Genomic DNA, 21680 nt, shown 5'->3' on the forward strand with positions numbered 1-21680 from the left:
GTTAGTAACCCCCCTTCCAGTACATTAGGCACTCAGCCTACATCAACTAAGATTGATGAGTACAAGGCCAAGATGCCATTTCCTTTGAAACTCTGTCAAGCCGAAAGAGATAAATAGTTTGCCCGCTTTGCAGATTATCTCTGAATATTAGAGATCAAGGTCCCTTTTGTAGAGGCTCTTGAATAGATACCTTCTTATGCTAAGTTCATGAAGGACATCTTAAGTCATAAGAAGGATTGGAGAGAGGCAGAAACAGTCTTTCTCACTAAAGAATGCAGTGCAGTCATTCAAAAGAGCTTACCAGAGAAACTTAAGGACCCTGGCAGCTTTATGATACCATGCACCTTAGGAGACACCTGCACAAAGAGAGCCTTGTGCGATCTTGGGGAAAGCATTAACCTCATATCTGTATCACTCATAAAGAAGCTCTGTTTAACTCACGAAGTTAAACCAACTTGCATATGTCTCCAACTCGCTGAAGGGTCTATTAAACTTCCATCAGGCGTGATTGAAGACATGATTGTTAGGGTTAGACCCTTTGCTTTCCCCACAGACTTTGTGGTGTTGGAAATGGAAGAGCACAAGAGTGCAGCCCTCATTCTAGGAAGACCCTTACTAGCAACAGGATGGACTCTCATTGATGTTCAAAAAGAGAAAGTAACCCTGAGAGTCAACAAGGAAGAGTTTCTGCTGAATGCTGTCAAAGCCATACAGCATCCAGACACCTCAGAGGAGGGTTTGAGCATTGATATCATCGACTCACTAGTAGAAGAAGTAAATATGGCTGAGAGGCACGAAGAAGAGCTGGATGACATCTTTTATGATGCCCAGCTTGAGTTGGAGTTAGCAGATGAAATACAGGAAACTTTGATTGCTCCTAAGGAAGAGGAGAAGCCTCCTAAACTCGAGTTCAAACCATTACCATCATCCCTAAAATATGCATTTTTAGGGGATGCGGACACCTATCCTATGATTATAAGCTCTACCTTAGAGCCACAGGAAGAGGAAGCACTAATTCAAGTGTTGATGGACGGAATTCACTACCCACATATAATGAATCCGTTCTTTGGCAAGCGTACCAAATTGTTGTCAAGTAATAACCCACAATAGAGTGGGATCGTATCCACAGAGATTAATTGGATTAAGTAAGCAATAGTTGATTAATTATCCTAGTTAGACGATTCAATTTTGAGTGATAAGCAACAAGAAAAGTAAATGACATGAAAGTAAAGGAAAGAAATAAAGTGCAAGAAAGTAAATGGCAAGGAAAGTAAAGTACAAGAAAGTAAAATGCTGGAAATGTAAAGTGCAGAAAATGTAAATAACCACAAAATAAATAAAAGAAAGAAAGATAAAATAAACATTGGGATCAAGAGATATTGCATTCTCCAGATGAATTGATTTCATCTCATCTTCAATCATGCAACTCATTGACCTCTTGGCAATCATGAGTGATTGAGTCCCAATCCCTTGGTAACTCAATCTCCCCAATCTTGATCATTAGCCAATTCCTTGGTCTAGTTGCTCATGAGAGGAGATGAAGCTTGTTCCCTGATTATACCACACATCCTCATAGGTCCAAGTAGAGGGAGGATTATATATCACCATATCCAAACACTAAAACCCAGATCCTACTCAAGTGTGAGAAAGGATTTCAACCATGGTTTTATGATTCCTCTTACAAGGTTCCCATAAAACCCAAATACGTTCAATATCTCTTCCAAGATAATTGAATGCTAGAATGAAGAATAAAATTCCTTCTAGTAAATCAAAGAGAGATGAAGAGAAGAAGAAGAATAAAAACAATCAATCCATTGAAAAATAATAGAGCTCTCTTTCCCAATTGAAAGAGTTAGTAATTCATAACTAAAATATTTACAAGTAATAAAATGGAAGAGGAGAAGAGAATGGTGGGAAGGAGGGTCTGAAGACTCACTCCTCCAAATGTGTCCAGCCTAATAGATAGCTCCCTAATTCTATGAAACTAAGGCCTTTATATAGGCTCTCCTAAATTACAAACTTAAATGAAATTAAAAGCAAATTACAATGAAATGAAAATAAAATATTCTAGATGCTTCTTGTAGCCTTGATTGGTTGACAATTATGGCTTGAATGAGAGTTGGAGTGGCCTTGGTTGAAGGTTGGGGTTGCAGGAAGAAGTTGGCGTGTGGTTCCAAGTGCCATTCCCACTTGATTTTGCCTTTTGGAGTATGACCCACTTTGCAACGTTGAAAGTATGGAGTTGGTTGGGCCTCAAAATGAATGTCCACTATGAAGTATTATATATGGTTGGAAAGCCCTAGATGTCAGCTTTCCAACACTTTAAAATCAACTCAGTTGGACCTCTGTAGCTCAAGTTATGCCCATTTAAAGGTGACTAGGTCAGTCTGTCAGGTAGCCCGGCGTGCCATGTCCACTTCTGGCGTGCCACGCCTCATATATTGTGACACTAGCGTTCCATGCCCTAAATGATGCACCAAAATCCTCTCTCTGGCCATTAGAACTGGCGTGCCACGCCCAGAATTCCAAGTGGCACGCCCATTATGAAAATAAAGCTGGCGTGCCACGCCTTCGATATGAAGTGGCACCCCCAGCTTTTGCACCGCTGAAATAATGGCCTTTTTCACCTCCAGTTTTAACGTCCACCATATAGTGTTATATATCGTTGGAAAGCTTTGGATGTCAACATTCCAACGCCACCAAGGGCACCTCATTTGCACCTCTACAACCCGAGTTATGTTCCATTAAAAATGAAGAGGTGAGGCTGGTAACTCTGCAGTGACGTATTTTTCTCCCTGTGTTTTCGGGGTCCATATCTCCCTCAATTTCAGTGTCCATTATAAAGTGTTATATATGGTTTGAAAGCTCTGAACGTCTACTTTCTAATGGAACTGGAATCACTACATTTAAAGTTGTGTAGCTCAAGATATCTTCATTGAAATGAGAGAAGGTTAGGCTGGCATATGCCCCGGCGTGCCATGCCCAATGCTTGGCGTGCCACGCCCATAGTGGGGCTCAAAATAACTCCTCTAGAACTTAAGTCTGGCGTGCCACGCCCGAGACTCCAAGTGGCATGCCTTCTTTGAGATCTTGGCTTCACAAACATGGCGTGCCACGCCCATAGCACCAAGTGGCGCGCCCTCTTTGAGACTTGACTTCACAACTTGGCGTGCCACGCCCAAAGCTCCAAGTGGCACGCCCATTGTGTTGTGTTAAGCAAACCTTCTCTGTTCATTGGCCTGGCATGCCACGCTCAGAGCTCCAAGTGGCACGCCAGCTTTCTTTACTTCTTTTGGTGCTTTTTTTTTTGCTTCTTTTTCCCTGAAATTCAACACAACCCCATTTCAAAGCAATGTACCATAATATTTATCATTTGGTTCATGAAATTGTATTGATTAATGAGATTATGCTCTTTTATGGTCCTTTTAGATAAGAAAAAGGGTACATGATGCGCAGTCATCACAACACCAAACTTAAACTTTGCTTGTCCTCAAGCAAACAAGAATCATGCAATAAAGTTTGACAAACCAAGGTGAGAAGAATAGCAATATTTATGTTCATGGTTGGCTAGTTTCTTATGCATGCTACAATCACAAAAGAAATTCAAATGATTGATGCTTCTATCTAGCTCATTTTATGAAATGTTTTTCTTTATGTTCCTTCCTTGAAACAAGCTTTTCATTCTTTTATTAGCTTAGCTTCTTGGGTGCTTTGCACCATTTGTTGAAAGCTACGACTCTAAATGCTTTGTTTTCAAGTATTACCACTTGATACATAAGCACCACAAGCATTTAAGTAGAGGACTCTTTAAGCTCATATGTTTCTTTTCTTTACTCTCTAATCATTGATGCTCAGAGCCTTGAGCTTTGAGGGAGTGCTTTTGCACTTGAGCCTAGCCTTGACTCTAAGTGTTTTTGTTTTCAAGCTTTTTGCTTGATACATAAACACCACAAGTACTTAACAAATGAATTGTCATTGGTACTCAGAGCTTTCAACTTTCTCATTCTTTCCCTTTTCTTTTATTGCCTTATTTGCATTTTCTTCTTCAAGGTTTTCATGATTTCAAAATTTTCATAAAATGTCCTAGATGAAAACTTCAATCAAACAAATTCAAATACAATTAAGCAACAATAATCATGCTAGCTTCCCAATACTTATAAGCTCATGCTAACTTCTTCTTTAATTACCTTGTCTATTTATGATCATGATTCTTAATTACTTTGACTTACAAAACTTAAGATGGTAATCATAATGTCATAGCAACATGTTCCAATTCAAAAATCAAGCTATGCTTATTTACAAGGAGTAATCACACATGCATACAAGGAAATAGAAGACAATCATGCAATTTAAATACTGGAAACAAATAAGAGAAAAAGGAACTTTACCACCTTGTAGTTCATCTTCATTGTTGTTATCCTTTTCCTCCTATACTTTCCCTTCCCACACCAAACTTAGAATGATTGCTTGTCCTCAAGCAACAACTAAAATAGTGGTGATGGGGTTTATAATGGTTCATGAGTGTCTTTAACAATGAAATGTGAGTAATGCATGTGTTCAAACAAGTAGAGTTAAGGATACAATAAGGGCACAAGAAGTAAAACAGAGACAATGTGATTGCATTAATAAGTGGTGTATGCATGGTACTTTGCATGAAAGGTAAGTGGCAACACCAAACTTAGTATGACACTTTCATTTTAGAATGAAGCAAGTACCCAGTGGAGATTGAAAATCAAATTGTTGCATAGCAATACCAAACATAGAATGCAATCATATGCCAAATTATTGAAAGTAAACTAAGTAAGGAAAGAAAATGTTACCTATGGTTGGGTTGCCTCCCAACAAGCGCTCTTTTAATGTCATTAGCTTGACATGTTGTTCTCAACTTTCTTCCACTTCTTCCAGTTTCTTAAGAGAAATGACCTCAAGAGGAAAGAGGAGCCAGTTAATGCCCCCTGTTTTGAGTGCCTCTCCCTAGCAAGCTTTCTTTTGTTGTTAGCTTGAGCGAACTTTCTTATTGGAGCAGGAGTTGGATTGTTCTTCAACCCTTTCTTTTCCATGGATATAGTCAATTGTTTCTTGGTCACAATTCTTATTCTAGTGCTTTGGTTGATTGCCTTCACTTCTTTGTTTTCAAAACTTGGGTGTTGTGAGATGGTTGGAGTGTCCTCTTTATCAAGAACTTCTTGGAATGGTGGCTCACTTGGTACAGAGATCTCTTTCTCTTGCTCTACCAATTCCTCATTTTTACCCTCATTAGGCACTTCTCCACTCCTTGAGCTGATGACATGATATTCTTTCCCTGGCCAAGGGAAGACATTGGTTGGTTCATCAACAAATTGTTGTGCCATTTGTCTTACGTGCTCTTCTTGATTTCTTCTTGAGATTTCCATTTCTCTAATCCTTTCTCTGTTCTTTTCCCTTAAGAACTTATCCCTTAAGGACTCAATGAGATGGACAATTGAGGCTTGGGTCTGGGAAAGTTGTTCTAATATAAATGCTAGAGAAGGTTTTTGATGAGTTTGTGGAGGTGCATAGGTTGGACAATTACTGGGTGATTATTCTTGATGAATGGAGTATGCAGCATTAAATTCCCTTCCCCAGCCACAAGTTGAGTAGTGATCAAAATATGGACCAATTTGTGGCTCTGGAAAGTACCTCATTTCATGTTCTTGAAACTCCCACCCACCATAAGCATAATAACGTGAGTCATTCTGATGTGGTAGAAAGTTTTCCATGAAATTTGATTGATCATTTTGTGGTTCTGGAGCATATCCCAATTAGGTGGATTGCTCATAATTGATCATTTCTTGGTGATATTCCCAGCCATCATTAGGATAATGACTTGAATTATTTTGTGGTAGTGGGCAATATCCCATATGATATGATTGATCAAAAGATGAGGTAAACTCCATTTTTACTTGTAACATGCTCTGTCTCAAACAATAGTCACCAAAAGAAATTGGAATCCCCATTGTCACAGATGGGGGATTCTTAGTGAGGCAATAATACAAACATCTTAGTAGCAAAAGAAAATAGAAAATTAAAAGAACTTAAATGAACAAAAACAAAAGAAAAGTGTCTAATCTAGATAATCAACCAACCGGTAGTTTGTTAATCACAATTAATCCCCGGCAACAGCGCCATAAAACTTGATGGACAAAATTCACTACCCACATATAATGAATCCGTTCTTTGGCAAGCGCACCAAATTATCGTCAAGTAATAACCCACAATGGAGTGGGATCGTATCCGTAGAGATTAATTTGATTAAGCAAGCAATAGTTGATTAATTATCCTAGTTAGACGATTCAATTTTGAGTGATAAGCAACAAGAAAAATAAATGACATGAAAGTAAAGGAAAGCAATAAAGTGCAAGAAAGTAAATGGCAAGGAAAGTAAAGTACAAGAAATTAAAGTGCTGGAAATGTAAAGTGCAGAAAATGTAAATAACCACAAAGTAAATAAAATAAAGAAAGATAAAATAAACATTGGGATCAAGAGATATTGCATTCTCCAGATTAATTGATTTCATCTCATCTTCAATCATGCAACTCATTGACCTCTTGGCAATCATGAATGATTGAGTTCCAATCCCTTGGTAACTCAATCTCCCCAATCTTGATCAATAGCCAATTCCTTGGTCTAGTTGCTCATGAGAGGAGATGAAGCTTGTTCCCTGATTATACCACACATCCTCATAGGTCCAAGTAGAGGGAGGATTATATGTCACCATATCCAAACACCAAAACCCATATCCTACTCAAATGTGAGAAAGGATCTCAACCATGGTTTTATGATTCCTCTTCCAAGGTTCCCATAAAACCCAAACACATTCAATCTCTCTTCCAAGATAATTGAATGCTAGAATGAAGAACGAAATTACTTTTAGTAAATCAAAGAGAGATGAAGAGAAGAAGAAGAATAAAAACAATCAATCCGTTGAAAAACAATAGAGCTCTCTTTTCCAATGGAAAGAGTTAGTAATTCATAACTAAAATATTTACAAGTAAGAAAACGGAAGAGGAGAAGAGAATGGGGGGAAGGAGGGTCTGAAGACTCACTCCTCCAAATGTGTCCAGCCTAATAGATAGCTCTCTAATTCTATGAAACTAAGGCCTTTATATAGGCTCTCCTAAATTACAAACTTAAATGAAATTAAAAGCAAATTACAATGAAATGAAAATAAACTATTCTAGATGCTTCTTGTGGCCTTGATTGGTTGACAATTGTGGCTTGAATGAGAGTTGGAGTGGGCTTGGCTGATGGTTGGGGGCTGCAGGAAGAAGTTGGCGTGTGGTTCCAAGTGCCACTCCCACTTGATTTTGCCCTTTGGAGTATGACCCACTTTGCAACATTGAAAGTATGGAGTTGGTTGGGCCTCAAAATGAATGTCCACTATGAAGTATTATATATGGTTGGAAAGCCCTGGATTTTAACTTTCCAACACCATTAGAAGCAACTCATTTAGACCTCTATAGTTCAAGTTATACACATTTGAAGGTGACTAGGTCAGTCTGTTAGGTAACCCGGCGTGCCACGCCCACTTCTGGCGTGCCACGCCCCATATGTTGTGAAACTGGCGTGCCACACCCAAAACTGGCATGCCACACTCTCAATGATGCACCAAAATCCCCTCTCTGGCCATTAAAACTTGCGTGCCATGCCCAGAATTCCAAGTGGCACGCCCATTATGAAAATAAAGCTGGCGTGCCATGCCTTCGATATCAAGTGGCACGCCCAACTTTTGCACCGTTGAAATAATGGCCTTGTTTACCTCTAGTTTTAACGTCCACCATAAAGTGTTATATATCATTGGAAAGCTCTTGATGGTAGCGTTCCAACGCCACCAAGATCACTTCATTTGCATCTCTACAACTCGAGTTATGTTCCATTGAAGATGAAGAGGTCAGGCTGGTAACTCTGCAGTGACGTATTTTTCTCCTTGTGTTTTCAGGGTCCATCTCTCCCTCAACTTCAGTATCCATTATAAAGTGTTATATATGGTTGGAAAGCTCTGGATATTTACTTTCCAATAGAACTGGAATCACTGCATTTGAAGTTGTGTAGCGCAAGATATCATCATTTGAATGAGAGGAGGTCAGGCTGGCATATGCCCCGGCGTGCCACGCCCAATGCTTGGCGTGCCACGCCCAATGCTTGGCGTGCCACGCCCAAAGTGGGGCTCAAAATAACTCATCTAGAACTTAAGCCTGGTGTGCCACACCCAAGACACCAAGTGGCACGCCCTCTTTGAGATCTTGGCTTCACAAACATGGCGTGCCACACCCAGAGCACCGAGTGGCACGCCCTCTTTGAGACTTGGCTTCACAACTTGGCATGCCACGCCTAGAGCTCCAAGTGGCACACCCATTGTATTGTGTTAAGCAAACCTTTTCTGTTTCATTGGCCTGGCATGCCACCCTCAGAGCTCCAAGTGGCACGCCAGCTTTTTTTGTTTCTTTTGGTGCTTTTTTTCTCTTCTTTTTCCTTGAAATTCAACACAACCCTATTTCAAAGCAATGTACCATAATATTTATCATTTGGTTCATGAAATTGCATTGATTAATGAGATTATGCTCTTTTTATAGTTATTTTAGATAAGAAAAATGGTACATAATGCGCAGTCATCAAGTGTTAAGAACACACAAGACAGCTCTTGGGTGGACTATAAGTTACCTTAAGGGAATTAGCACAAACTGTTACATGCACAAAATCCTGCCGGAAGATGGCGCCAAACCAGCGGTACAACCACAAAGGCGACTGAATCCAGCCACAATAGAAGTGGTGCAGAAGGAAGTCACTAAATTATGGGAGGTTGTGATTATTTATCCCATCTCTAATCGCCCTTGGATGAGCCATGTCCAAGTTGTTCCCAAAAAGGGAGGCATGACAGTAGTTCATAATGAAAAGAATGAATTGATTCCTACAAGGACAGTTACAGGGTGGCGCATGTGCATTGACTATAGAAGGCTCAACAACGCCACCAGGAAAGATCATTTTCCTTTACCATTCATAGATCAAATGCCAGAGAGACTAGTAGAATATGCTTTTTATTATTTCCTGGATGGTTATTCCGGTTACAATTAAACTGTAGTAGATCCACAAGATCAAGAAAAGATAGCATTCACATGCCCGTATGGTGTGTTTGCTTATAGGCGGATGCCATTTGGCCTGTGCAATGCACCTGCCACCTTTCAGAGATGTATGCTCTCTATCTTCTCTGATATGGTGGAGAAGTTCCTTGAAGTATTCATGGATGACTTCTTTGTCTTTGAAGATTCATTTGAATCTTGTCTTGACCATCTAGCCCTAGTTCTCAAACAATGCCAAGAGACAAACCTGGTTTTAAACTGGGAAAAATGTCACTTCATGGTGACTGAAGGAATTGTCCTCAGGCATCGGATTTCGAACAAGGGAATAGAAGTGGATCAATGATGACTGGAATTTCACTATAATGATTATAATGAATCCGTCCTTGGCAAGTGTACCAAATTGTCGTCAAGTAATAACTCACAATAGAGTGAGATCGAACCCCAAAGAAATTGATTGATTGAGCAATTTTAGTTAATGAATGAATTAGTCAAGCTAATCAATAGGAATGGTTGAGTGCAGAATTCTAAATGGCAAAATTGTAAACGACTTAAAGATAAAGGAAAGTAATAAAGTGCATGAAAGTAAATTGCAGAACCATAAATGACTAAATTGTAAATGGAAAGTGGGTAATAGCAGAAATTAAACAAAGCTATAAAGAATATGGAAGATAAGAATAGGGGAAAGTCATTGGGATCAGGAGATGTTGCTCTCTTTGGATCAAATCTAGTTCATCTCCTCTTCAATCATGCAACTCATTGATCCAAATAGTGGGTGGATTTCATGTCACCATATCCAATCCCAAAACCCAGATCTACTCAAGTGTGAGAAAGAATTTCAAGCATTGTTTCATGTTTCCTTTTCCAAGGTTCCCCTGAAACCCAATTTGCATTCAATCTATTTTCCAAGATAATTGAACACTAAGCATGAATAAAAAAATTCCTTCTAGAAAATCAAAGAGAGATGAAAAGAAGAAGAAATTCACTATCATTAATCCATCAAGTACAACAGAGCTCCCTCTCCCAATGAGAGGGAGTTTAGCTACTCATAGCTTAGAGAAAAGTACAAGATATAGGAGAAGATGAAGTGAAGTAAAACTAAACAAATTCCTTCTACTAGCCAACCCCCTTTTCAGTACTCTCAAGGGGGTATTTATACTACTCCTGTTACTAAAAATAAAAATTACAAAAAGGAAAAGAAAATTACAATTGAAAATTAAAAGAAAACTAATTAAATTGAGACATGTACCTGGAGTGTGAGCGGCATGCCACGCCCAGCTCCTTAGCTTGGCTTAGCATGCCACGCCTTCGAACTCAAGTGGTACGCCCATTGTGATTTCTCCCTTCTTCCTCTCTGAAAACTTGAATTAGCATGGCATGCCTAGAACTGGCGTGCCACGCCTTTAGCAAAGCCCTCCTTATTATCTTCTGGTCAATACAACTGTCGTGCCACGCCCTTGTTGAACTCTTCATCTCTCTTCTCTGGTCAAATGAACTGGTGTGCCACACCCAAGTCTCCGTGCCATGCCCTTGATAAAGCATGAGTATCCCCCTCAGGTCCAATGAACTGGCATGCCACGCCCGGATTTAAGTGGCACGCCCATGGTGCGAGCAAGGTTGGCGTGCCACGCTCCAAGCATCAAGTGGCACGCCCATTGACATTTTGCCTTGGCGTGTTGATGAGCGGATAATTTATACGCTTTTTTTTGCATTGTTTTTAGGTAGTTTTTAGTATGATTTAGTTAGTTTTTAGTATATAATTATTAGTTTTTATGCAAAAATCACATTTCTAGACTTTACTATGAGTTTGTGGGTTTTTCTGTGATTTCAGGTATTTTTTGGCTGAAATTGAGAGACCTGAGCAAAAATCTGATTCAGAGGCTGAAAGAGGACTGCAGATGCTGTTGGATTCTAACCTTCCTACACTCGAAGTAGATTTTCTGGAGCTACAGAAGCCCAATTGGTGCGCACTCAATTGCGTTGAAAAGTAGACATCTTGGGCTTTCCAGCAATATATAATAGTCCATACTTTTTTCCGAGATTTGATGGCCCAAATTGGCGTCAAAATGCCGGTCAAAGACCATTTTCTAGCGTTAAACGCCAGAACTGGCATAAAAGCGGGAGTTAAACACCCAAACTGGCACCAGAGCTGGCATTTAACTCCAAGAAAAGCCTATGCACGTGAAAGCTTCAATGCTCAGCCCAAGCACACACCAAGTGGGCCCCAGAAGTGGATTTCTGCATCATTTACTTATTTCTGTAAACCCTAGGTTACTAATTCACTATAAATAGGACCTTTTAGTATTAGATTTTCATCTTTTGATCATCTTTGATCTTAGGGTCAGGTCTTTGAACCCTTTTTGATTGTTTCATGTTATTTGGGAGGCATGGCCATTCGGCCATGTCTATACCTTGTTCTTATGTATTTTCAACGGTGGAGTTTCTACACATCAAAGATTAAGGTGTGGAGCTCTGCTGTTCCTCATGAATTAATGCAAAGTACTATTATTCTTCTATTCAACTCACGCTTATTTTTGTTCTAAGATATTCACTTGTACTTCAACCTGATGGATGTGATGATCCGTAACACTCATCATCATCCTCCCTTATGAACGCGTGCCTGACAACCACTTCCGTTCTATTTGCGAGAGCTTGAGTGTGTATCTCTTGGCCTCCTGGTTCACGATGTATGGTTGCCTCTCCTGATAATAGAGCCTTCCATTCTGTGCGATCAGAGTCCTCGTGATATAAGCTAGAATCAATTGGCAGCATTCTTGAGATCCGGAAAGTCTAAACCTTGTCTTTGGTATTCTGAGTAGGATCTGGGATGTGATGACTGTGACGCGCTTCAAACTCACGACTGTGGGGCGCAGTGACAGTGTGCAAAAGGATCAATGGATCTTATTCCGACACGATCGAGAACCGACAGCTGATTAGCCATGCGGGAAATCGTAGAGGACCATTTTCACTGAGAGGATGGATGGTAGCCATTGACAACGGTGGTCCACCAACATACAGCTTACCATGGAAAGGAGTACGCAAGAGTGGATGAAGACAATAGGAAAGCAGAGGCTCAGAGGGAACAAAGCATCTCCATACGCTTATCTGAAATTTTCACCAATGAATTGCATAAGTATCTCTATCTTATTTTAAGTTTTATCTGTCTTTTAATTATTAAAATCCCATAACCATTTGAATCTGCCTGACTGAGATTTACAAGATGACCATAGCTTACTTCAAACCGACAATCTCCATGGGATCGACCTTTACTCACGTAAGGTATTACTTGGACGACCCAATGCACTTGCTGGTCAGTTGCACGGAGTTATGAAGAAAGTGTGTGATCACGATTCCGTGTACCACGTACCATGCCTAAAGTCCCAAGTGGCACGCTGGTACACAGAATCATGATCACACACTTTCTTCACAACTCCGTGCAGCTGACCAGCAAGTGCACTGGGTCGTCCAAGTAATACCTTACGTAAGTAAGGGTCGATCCTACGGAGATTGTTGGCTTGAAGCAAGCAATGGTCATCTTGTAAATCTCAGTCAGGTAGATTCAAATGGTTATGGGGTTTTGATAATTAAAAGAGAAATAAAATATAAACTAAGATAGAGATACTTATGTAATTCATTGGTGGGAGTTTCAGATAAGCGTATGGAGATGCTTTGTTCCCTCTGAGCCTCTTCTTTTCTATTGTCTTCATCCACTCTTGCGTACTCCTTTCCATGGTAAGTTGTATGTTGGTAGATCACCATTGTCAATGGCTACCATCCGTCCTCTCAGTGAAAATGGTCCTCTACGGTTTCCCGCATGGCTAATCAGCTGTTGGTTCTCGATCGTGTCGGAATAAGATCCCTAGATCCTTTTGCACACTGTCACTGCGCCCCACAGTCGCGAGATTGAAGCGCGTCACAGTCATCCCATCCCAGATCCTATGCGGAATACCACAGACAAGGTTTAGACTTTCCGGATCTCAAGAATGCTGCCAATTTATTCTAGCTTATACCACGATGACTTTAATCGCACGGAATGGAAGGCTCTGTTGTCAGGAGAGGCAACCATGCGTCGTGAACCAGGAGGCCAAGAGATACACACTCAAGCTCTTGCAGATAGAATGAAAGTGGTTATCAGGCACGCGTTCATAGGGGAAGACGATGATGAGTGTCATGGATCATCACATCCATCAGGTTGAAGTACGAGGGAATATCTTAGAACAAGAATAAGCATGAATTGAATAGAAGAACAATAGTACTTTGCATTAATTCATGAGGAACAGCAGAGCTCCACACCTTAATCTATGATGTGTAGAAACTCCACCGTTGAAAATACATAAGAACAAGGTCTAGACATGGCCGAATGGCCATGCCTCCCAAATAACATGAAACAATCGAAAAAGGGTCCAAAGACCTAATCCCAATATCAAAGATGATCAAAAGATGAACTAGTAACCTAGGGTTTACATAAATAAGTAAATGATGAAGAAATCCACTTCCGGGGCCCACTTGGTGTGTGCTTGGGCTGAACATTGAAGCTTTCACGTGCATAGGCTTTTTCTGGAGTTAAACGCCAGCTTTGGTGCCAGTTTTGGGCGTTTAACTCCAGCTTTTATGCCAGTTCTAGCGTTTAACGCCAGAAAAAGGTCTCTGACCGGCGTTTTGACGCCAATTTGGGCCATCAAATCTCAAGCGAAGTATGGACTATTATAAATTACTGGAAAGCCCAAGATTTCTACTTTCCATCGCAATTAAGAGCGCGCCAATAGGCGTCTGTAGCTCCAGAAAATCTACTTCGAGTGCAGGGAGGTCAGAATCCAATAGCATCTGCAGTCCTTTCTGAGCCTCTTAATCAGATTTTTGCTCAGGTCCCTCAATTTCAGCCAGAAAATACTTGAAATCACAGAAAAACACACAGACTCATAGTAAAGTCCAGAAATGTTATTTTTGCATAAAAACTAATAATTATATACTAAAAACTAACTAAATCATACTAAAAACTACCTAAAAATAATACCAAAGAGCGTATAAATTATCCGCTCATCACAACACCAAACTTAAATTGTTGCTTGTCCCCAAGGAACTGAATATAGAATCGGATAAAAAGAAGAGGATATACAATAAATCTCACAATATTAATGAAACTTAGTCCCAATTAGATGAGCGGGACTAGTAGCTTTTTTTTTTTGCTTCTGAACAGTTTTGGCATCTCACTTTATCCTTTGAAATTCAGAATGATTGGCAACTATAGGAACTCAGAATTTAGATAGCGTTATTGATTCTCCTAGTTCAGTATGTTGATTCTTGAACACAGCTACTTTATGAGTCTTGGCCGTGACCCTAAGCATCTTGTTTTCCAATATTACCACCGGATACATAAATGCCACAGACACAAAACTGGGTGAACCTTTTTTAGATTGTGACTCAGCTTTGCTAATGTTCCCAATTAGAGGTGTCCAGAGTTCTTAAGCACACTCTTTCTGCTTTGGATCACGACTTTAACCACTCAGTCTCAAGCTTTTCACTTGGACCTTCATGACACAAGCACATGGTTAGGGACAGCTTGATTTAGCCGCTTAGGTCAGGATTTTATTCCATAGGGCACTCCTATCCATTAATGCTCAAAGCCTTGGATCCTCTTTACCCTTGCCTTTTAGTTTAAAGGGCTATTGGCTTTTTCTGCTTGCTTTTTCTTTCTTCTCTCTTTTTTTTTCGTCGCTTTTTCTTTTTCACTACTTTTTCTTGCTTCAAGAATCAATTTCATGATTTTTCAGATTATCAACAATATTTCTCTTTGTTCATTATTCTTTCCAGAGCCAACAATTTCAACATTCATAAACTTCACTATCAAAAATATGCACTGTTCAAGTATTCATTCAGAAAAATAAAGTATTGCCACCACATCAAAATAATTAAACTAATTTCAAGATAAAATTTGAAATTCATGTACTTCTTGTTCTTTTGTAATTAGGAACATTTTTCATTTAAGAAAGGTGAAGGATTCATGGAATTATTCATAGCTTTTAAGCATAGACACTAGACACTAATGATCACGTAATGAAGACACAAACGTAGATAACACATAAAGCATAAAAGTCAAAAAATAGAAAAATAAGAACAAGAAAATTAAAAAACGGGTCCACCTTAGTGGTGGCGACTAGTTCTTCCTCTTGAAGATCCAATGGAACGCTTGAGCTCCTCTATGTCTCTTCCTTGCCTTTGTTGCTCTTCCCTCATGGATATTTGATCCTCTCTAATTTCATGAAGAATAATGGAGTGCTCTTGGTGCTCCATCCTTAGTTGCTCCATATTGGAACTCAAATCTCCCAAAGAGGTGTTGAGTTGCTCCCAATAGTTGTGTGGAGGAAAATGCATCCCTTGAGGTATCTCAGGGATTTCTTGATGAGGGACTTCCTCATGCTCTTGTTGAGGTCCATGAGTGGGCTCTCTTATTTGCTCCATCCTTTTTTTAGTGATGGGCTTGTCCTCTTCAATGAGGATGTCTTCCTCTATGTCAATTCCAGCTAAATTGCATAGGTGACAGATGAGATGAGGGAAGGCTAACCTTGCTAAAGTGGAAGGTTTTTCAGTAACCTTGTATAGTTCTAGAGGTATAATTTCATGAACTTTCACTTCCTCTCCAATCATGATGCTATGGATCATGATAGCCCGATCTACAGTCACTTCGGATCGGTTGCTAGTAGGAATGATGGAGCGTTGGATGAATTCCAACAATCCTCTTGCCACGGGTTTAAGGTCATGCCTTCTCAATTGAACCGACTTGCCTTTGGAGTCTCTTTTTCACTGAGCTCCTTCCACACATATGTCCATGAGGACTTGGTCCAACCTTTGATCAAAGTTGACCCTTCTAGTGTAGGGCCATGCATCTCCTTGCATCATTAGCAAGTTGAATGCCAACCATACATTTTCTAGACTGAAATCTAAGTATTTTCCCCGAACCATTGTAAGCCAATTCTTTGGGTTCGGGTTTACACTTTGATCATGGTTTTTGGTGATCCATGCATTAACATAGAATTCTTGAACCATTAAGATTCTGACTTATTGAATGGGGTTGGTGAGAACTTCCCAACCTCTTTTTCGAATGTCATGTCGGATCTCCGGATACTCATTCCTTTTGAGCATGAAAGGGACCTCAGGGATCACCTTTTTCTTGGCCACAACTTCATAGAAGTGGTCTTGATGGACCTTTGAGATGAATCTCTCCATCTCTCATGACTCAGAGGTAGAAGCTTTTGCCTTTTCCTTCCTCTTTCTAGAGGTTTCTCCGGCCTTAGGTACCATAAATGGTTATGGAAACACAAAAAGCAATGCTTTTTTCACACCAAACTTAAAAGGTTTGCTCGTCCTCGAGCAAAAGAAGAAAGAAGGATGGAGAAGAATAAGAAATGGAGGAGATGGAGAGTGGTGAGGGGTTCGGCCAAGGGGGGAAAGAAGTGTTTATGATGTGTGAAAATGAAGGAGGGGTGAGGGGTTTATATAGAAGTGGAGAGAGGGGTAGTTTTCATGTATTAGGGGTGGGTTTGGGAGGGAAAGTTTTTGAATTGTGAATGGTGGGGTAGGTGGGGTTTTTGGGAAAGAGTGGGTGGATGTGAGTGGTGAAGAGGTGATGGGGAAGAGAGATAGAGGTGATTGGTGAAGGGTATCTGGGGAAGGATGTTATTGGAATGTGTGAAGGAGAGAGAGAGTGAGTTGAGGTAGGTGGGGATTCTGTGGGGTCCACAGATCCTGAGGTGTCAAGGATTTCTCATCCCTGTACAATTTTGGCGTGTAAATGCCCCCTGAGTGCTAATCCTGGCGTTAAACGCCAGATTGCTGCCCATTTCTGGCGTTTAACGCCAGCTTTTCTTCCCTTTCTGGCGTTGAACGCCAACTTAGTGCCCTTTTTTGGCATTAAACACTAGTCTGGTGTCCTTTTCTGGTGTTAAACACCCAAAATGGTGCCAGACTGGGCGTTTAACGCCTATTCTGCTACCCTTACTGGTGTTTAAACGCCAGTAAGCTCTTCCCCTAGGGTGTGCTATTTTTAATGCTGTTTTTGAGTTTACTTTGATTTTTGCAGTTGTTTTTGTGACTCCACATGATCATCAACCTAAAGAAAACAGAAAATAACAATGGAAAATGGAAACTTAACATAGATAAATAAAAATTGGGTTGCCTCCCAATAAGCGCTTCTTTAATGTCAATAGCTTGACAGTGAGCTCTTATGGAGCTTCATAGATATTCAAAGCATGGTTGGGGCCTCCCAACACCAAACTTAGAGTTTGAATATGGGGGCCTTGGTTGACTCTGTGTTGAGAGAAGCCTTTCATGCTTCTTCTCCACGTGTACAGAAGGAGATCCGTGAGCCTTAAACACAAGGTAGTCCTCATTCACTTGAAGGACCAACTCTCCTCTGTTAACATCAATCACAGCTTTTGCTGTGGCTAGGAAGGGTCTGCCAAGGATGATGGATTCATCCTCATCCTTTCCAGTGTTTACGATTATGAAGTCAGCAGGGATGTAAAGGCCTTCAACCTTTACCAAGACATCCTCTACAAGTCCATAAGCCTGTTTCTTTGATTTTTCTGCCATCTCTAGTGAGATTCTTGCAGCTTGTACCTCAAAGATTCCCAGTTTCTCCATTATAGAGACTGGCATGAGGTTTATGCCTGACCCCAGGTCACACAGGGCCTTCACAAAGGTCATGGTGCCAATGGTGCAAGGTATTAAGAACCTTCCGGGATCTGATTTCATTTGAAGTATCTTCAGCTGAGCCAAGGCGTTTAGTTCATTAATGAGCAATGAAGGTTCATCCTCCCAAGTCTCATTACCAAATAATATGGCATTCAGCTTCATGATTGCTCCTAGATACTGAGCAATTTACTCTTCAGTAGTAACTTCATCTTCTTCAGAAGAAGAATATTCATCCGAGCTCATGAATGGCAGAAATAGGTTCAATGGAATCTCTAGGGTCTCTGTATGAGCCTCAGATTCCCTTGGTTCCTCAATAGGAAACTCCTTTTTGTCCAGAGGATGTCCCATAAGGTCTTCCTCACTGGGATTCACGTCCTCCTCCTCCTCTGTGCATTCAGCCACTTTGGTTATGTTGATGGCCTTGCACTCTCTTTTTGGATTCTCTTCTGTATTGCTTGGGAGAGTACTAGGAGGAGTTTCAATGACTATTTTGCTCAACTGACCCACTTGTGCCCCCAGATTTCTGATGGAGGACCGTGCCTCATTTATGAAACTGAGAGTGGTCTTAGATAGATCAAAGACTATGTTTGCTAAGCTAGAGAGGCTCTGCTCAGAATTCTCTGTTTGTTGCTGAGAAGATGATGGGAAAGGTTTTCTATTGCCAAACATGTTTCTCCCACCATTATTGTTATTGAAGCCTTGTTGAGGCTTCTGTTGATCCTTCCATGAGAAATTTGGGTGATTCCTCCATGAAGAATTGTAGGTGTTTCCATATGGTTCTCCCATGTAATTCACCTCCTCCACTGCAGGATTCTCAGGGTTATAAGCTTCTCCTTCAGAGGAGGCTTCTTTAGCACTGCCAGATGGAGCTTGCAATCTAGTTAGATTCTGAGAAATTATATTGACTTTCTGAGTCAATATTTTGTTCTGAGCCAATATGGCATTCAGAGTATCAATCTCAAGAACTCCTTTCTTCTAAGTTGTCCCATTATTCATAGGATTTCTTTCAGAAGTGTACATGAACTGGTTATTTGCAACCATTTCAATGAGTTCCTAGGCTTTTGTCGGCGTTTTCCTTAGATGAATAGATCCATCTGCAGAATGGTCTAACGACATCTTGGATAACTCAGACAGACCATCATAGAAGATACCTATGATGCTGTATTCTGAAAGCATGTCAGAAAGACACCTTTTGATCAATTGCTTGTATCTTTCCCAAGCTTCATAGAGGGATTCACCTTCCTTCTGTTTGAAGGTTTGAACTTCCACTCTAAGCTTACTCATCTTTTGAGGTAAAAAAAATTTAGCTAAGAAGGCATTGACCAGCTTTTTTCAAGAGTTCAGGCTATCTCTAGGTTGTGAGTTCAATCATATACTAGCTCTGTCTCTTACAGCAAAAGGGAAAAGCATAAGTCTGTAGACCTCAGGATCAACTCCATTGGTCTTAACAGTGTCACAGATTTGCAAAAATTCAGCCAAGAACTGATGAGGATCTTCCAATGGAAGTCCATGAAATTTGCAATTCTGTTGCATCAGAGAAACTAATTTAGGCTTAAGCTCAAAGTTTTTTGCTCCAATGGCAGGAATAGAGATGCTTCTCCCATAGAAGTTGGGAGTAGGTGCAGTAAAGTCACCAAGCACCTTCCTTGCATTGTTGGCATTGTTGTTATTTTTGACTGTCATGTCTTCTTCTTTTTCTAAGATTTCTGTCAGGTCCTCTCCAAAGAGTTGTGCTTTAGCTTCTCTTAGCTTCCTTTTCAGAATCCTTTCAGGTTCATGATCAGCTTCAACAAGAATGCCTTTATCTTTATTCCTACTCATATGAAAGAGAAGTAAATAAAGAAAGTATGAAATCTTCTATGTCACAGTATAGAGATTCCTTGATGTGTCAGAGGAAAAGAAGAATAGAAGGATGAGGTAGATAAAGAAGAATTCAAACATATAGAGAGAGAGGGGGTCCGAATTATTAAGAGAGGAGGAGTATTAGTGATTAAATAGAAAGAAATGAGAGAGGGAATTTTCGAAAATTTTTAAATAAAATAAAATTAGAGTTTAAAACAATTAGTTAATTAAAAATATTTTTGAAAAAGTTGTTAATGGTTTTTGAAAATTCGAGAAAGAGAAGTAGTTAGGTAGTTTTGAAAAAGATAAGAAATAGTGATTAGTTGAAAAAGATTTGGAAATAATTTTGAAAAGATAAGGGGTTAGAAAAAAAGAGAGTTTGAAATCAAATTAAAAGAGATATGATTGAAAAAAAAATTGATTTTAAAAAGATATGATTGAAGAAAATTTGATTTTTAAAAAGATATGATTGAAAAGATATGGTTGAAAAAGATTTGATTTTTAAAATTGATGACTTGACTAACAAGAAATTAAAAGATATGATTCTAAAATTCAAATATTGAACCTTTCTTAACAAGAAAATAACAAACTTGAAATTTTTGAATCACAACATTAATTGTTAGCAAGGATTTTCGAAAATATTAAAAGAAAAATGAAAAAGATTTGATTTTGAAAAAGATATGATTGATAAGAGAGGATATGAAAAAGATAAGATTTTGAAAAATTAGTTTTAAAAATTGAAAAATTGAAAAAGATTTGAATTGAAAACAAAACTACCTCCTTGGTGCTATCCTGGCGTTAAACGGCCAGAATGGTATCCATTCTGGCATTTAACACCCACTTGGCTAACTCTTTGGTGCTATCCTGGCATTTAAACGCCAGAATTCCTTCTTCACTGGGCGTTTTGAACGGCCAGCTTTTTCCCTGTGATTCCTCTGCTGTACGTTCTGAATCTTCAATTCTCTGTATTATTGACTAATTTTTTTTTTTGAATTTTTAATGATAAGAGGGAAAAACAACAAAATGAAACTAATCATGAAAAACTAAGATCAAATAAACAATGCATGCAAGAACACTTTGAATGTCAAGATGAACATCAAGAACATATTTTTTTGAAAATTTTTAAGAAAAGAAAGATATGCAAAACACCAAATGTAGAAATTTTCATACTAGATACACTAACAAATTGAGAATGCACATGAGAAATAACAAAAGACACAAAACAAGAGAATTTAAAGATCAGATAAAGAAAATCATCAAGAACAACTTGAAGATCATGAAGAACACCATGCATGAGTTTTCAAAAATTTGCAAGAAAAATGAAAACATGCAATAGACGCCAAACTTAAAAATTGACACTAGACTCAAACAAGAAGCACAAAATATTTTTGCTTTTATGATTTTATGATTTTTTGAATTTTTTTCGAAAATTATTTTGTAAAAGAAAATAGGAAACTCAAAATTTTTAATACGAATTCCAGGAATCATGCAATGTTAGTCTAAAGCTTCAGTCTAAAAAAGATTAGACTTGGCTGACCAAGCTTCAGTAGGACATTACATATAACAGCCAAATTGATGGGAATTAACTAGCTCTTGTGATGATAAAAGCATCATCTGAAACTTTAGAATTCATTCTTAAAAATTCTGAAGAAGAAAATAAAAAGAAAAATACCTCATCTAAGCAACAAGATGAACCGTCAGTTGTCCAAACTCGAACAATCCCCGACAACGGCACCAAAAACTTGGTACATGGAATCGTGATCACACACTTTCTTCACAACTCCGTGCAGCTGACCAGCAAGTGCACTGGGTCGTCCAAGTAATACCTTACATGAGTAAGGGTCGATCCCACGGTAATTGTTGGCTTGAAGCAAGCTATGGTCATCCTGTAAATCTCAGTCAGGCAGATTCAAATGGTTATGGGGTTTTGATAATTAAAAGAGATATAAAATATAAACTAAGATAGAGATACTTATGTAATTCATTGGTGGGAGTTTCAGATAAGCGTATGGAGATGCTTTGTTCCCTCTGAGCCTCTGCTTTCCTATTGACTT

At 39.3% G+C, this 21680-nt stretch overlaps 1 non-coding gene across 1 annotated transcript; it reads left to right on the forward strand.

Moving 5' to 3' along the window:
- The first annotated feature begins 18954 nt into the window (after nucleotides 1-18954).
- Nucleotides 18955-19062, forward strand: LOC130977753 (small nucleolar RNA R71). Its single transcript, XR_009085431.1, has one exon. It is a non-coding gene; the product is annotated as a small nucleolar RNA R71 (small nucleolar RNA).
- The last annotated feature ends 2618 nt before the right edge of the window (nucleotides 19063-21680 follow it).

Source organism: Arachis stenosperma, chromosome 4 (assembly GCF_014773155.1).
Source record: "Arachis stenosperma cultivar V10309 chromosome 4, arast.V10309.gnm1.PFL2, whole genome shotgun sequence".
Classification (NCBI taxonomy): Eukaryota; Viridiplantae; Streptophyta; class Magnoliopsida; order Fabales; family Fabaceae; genus Arachis; species Arachis stenosperma.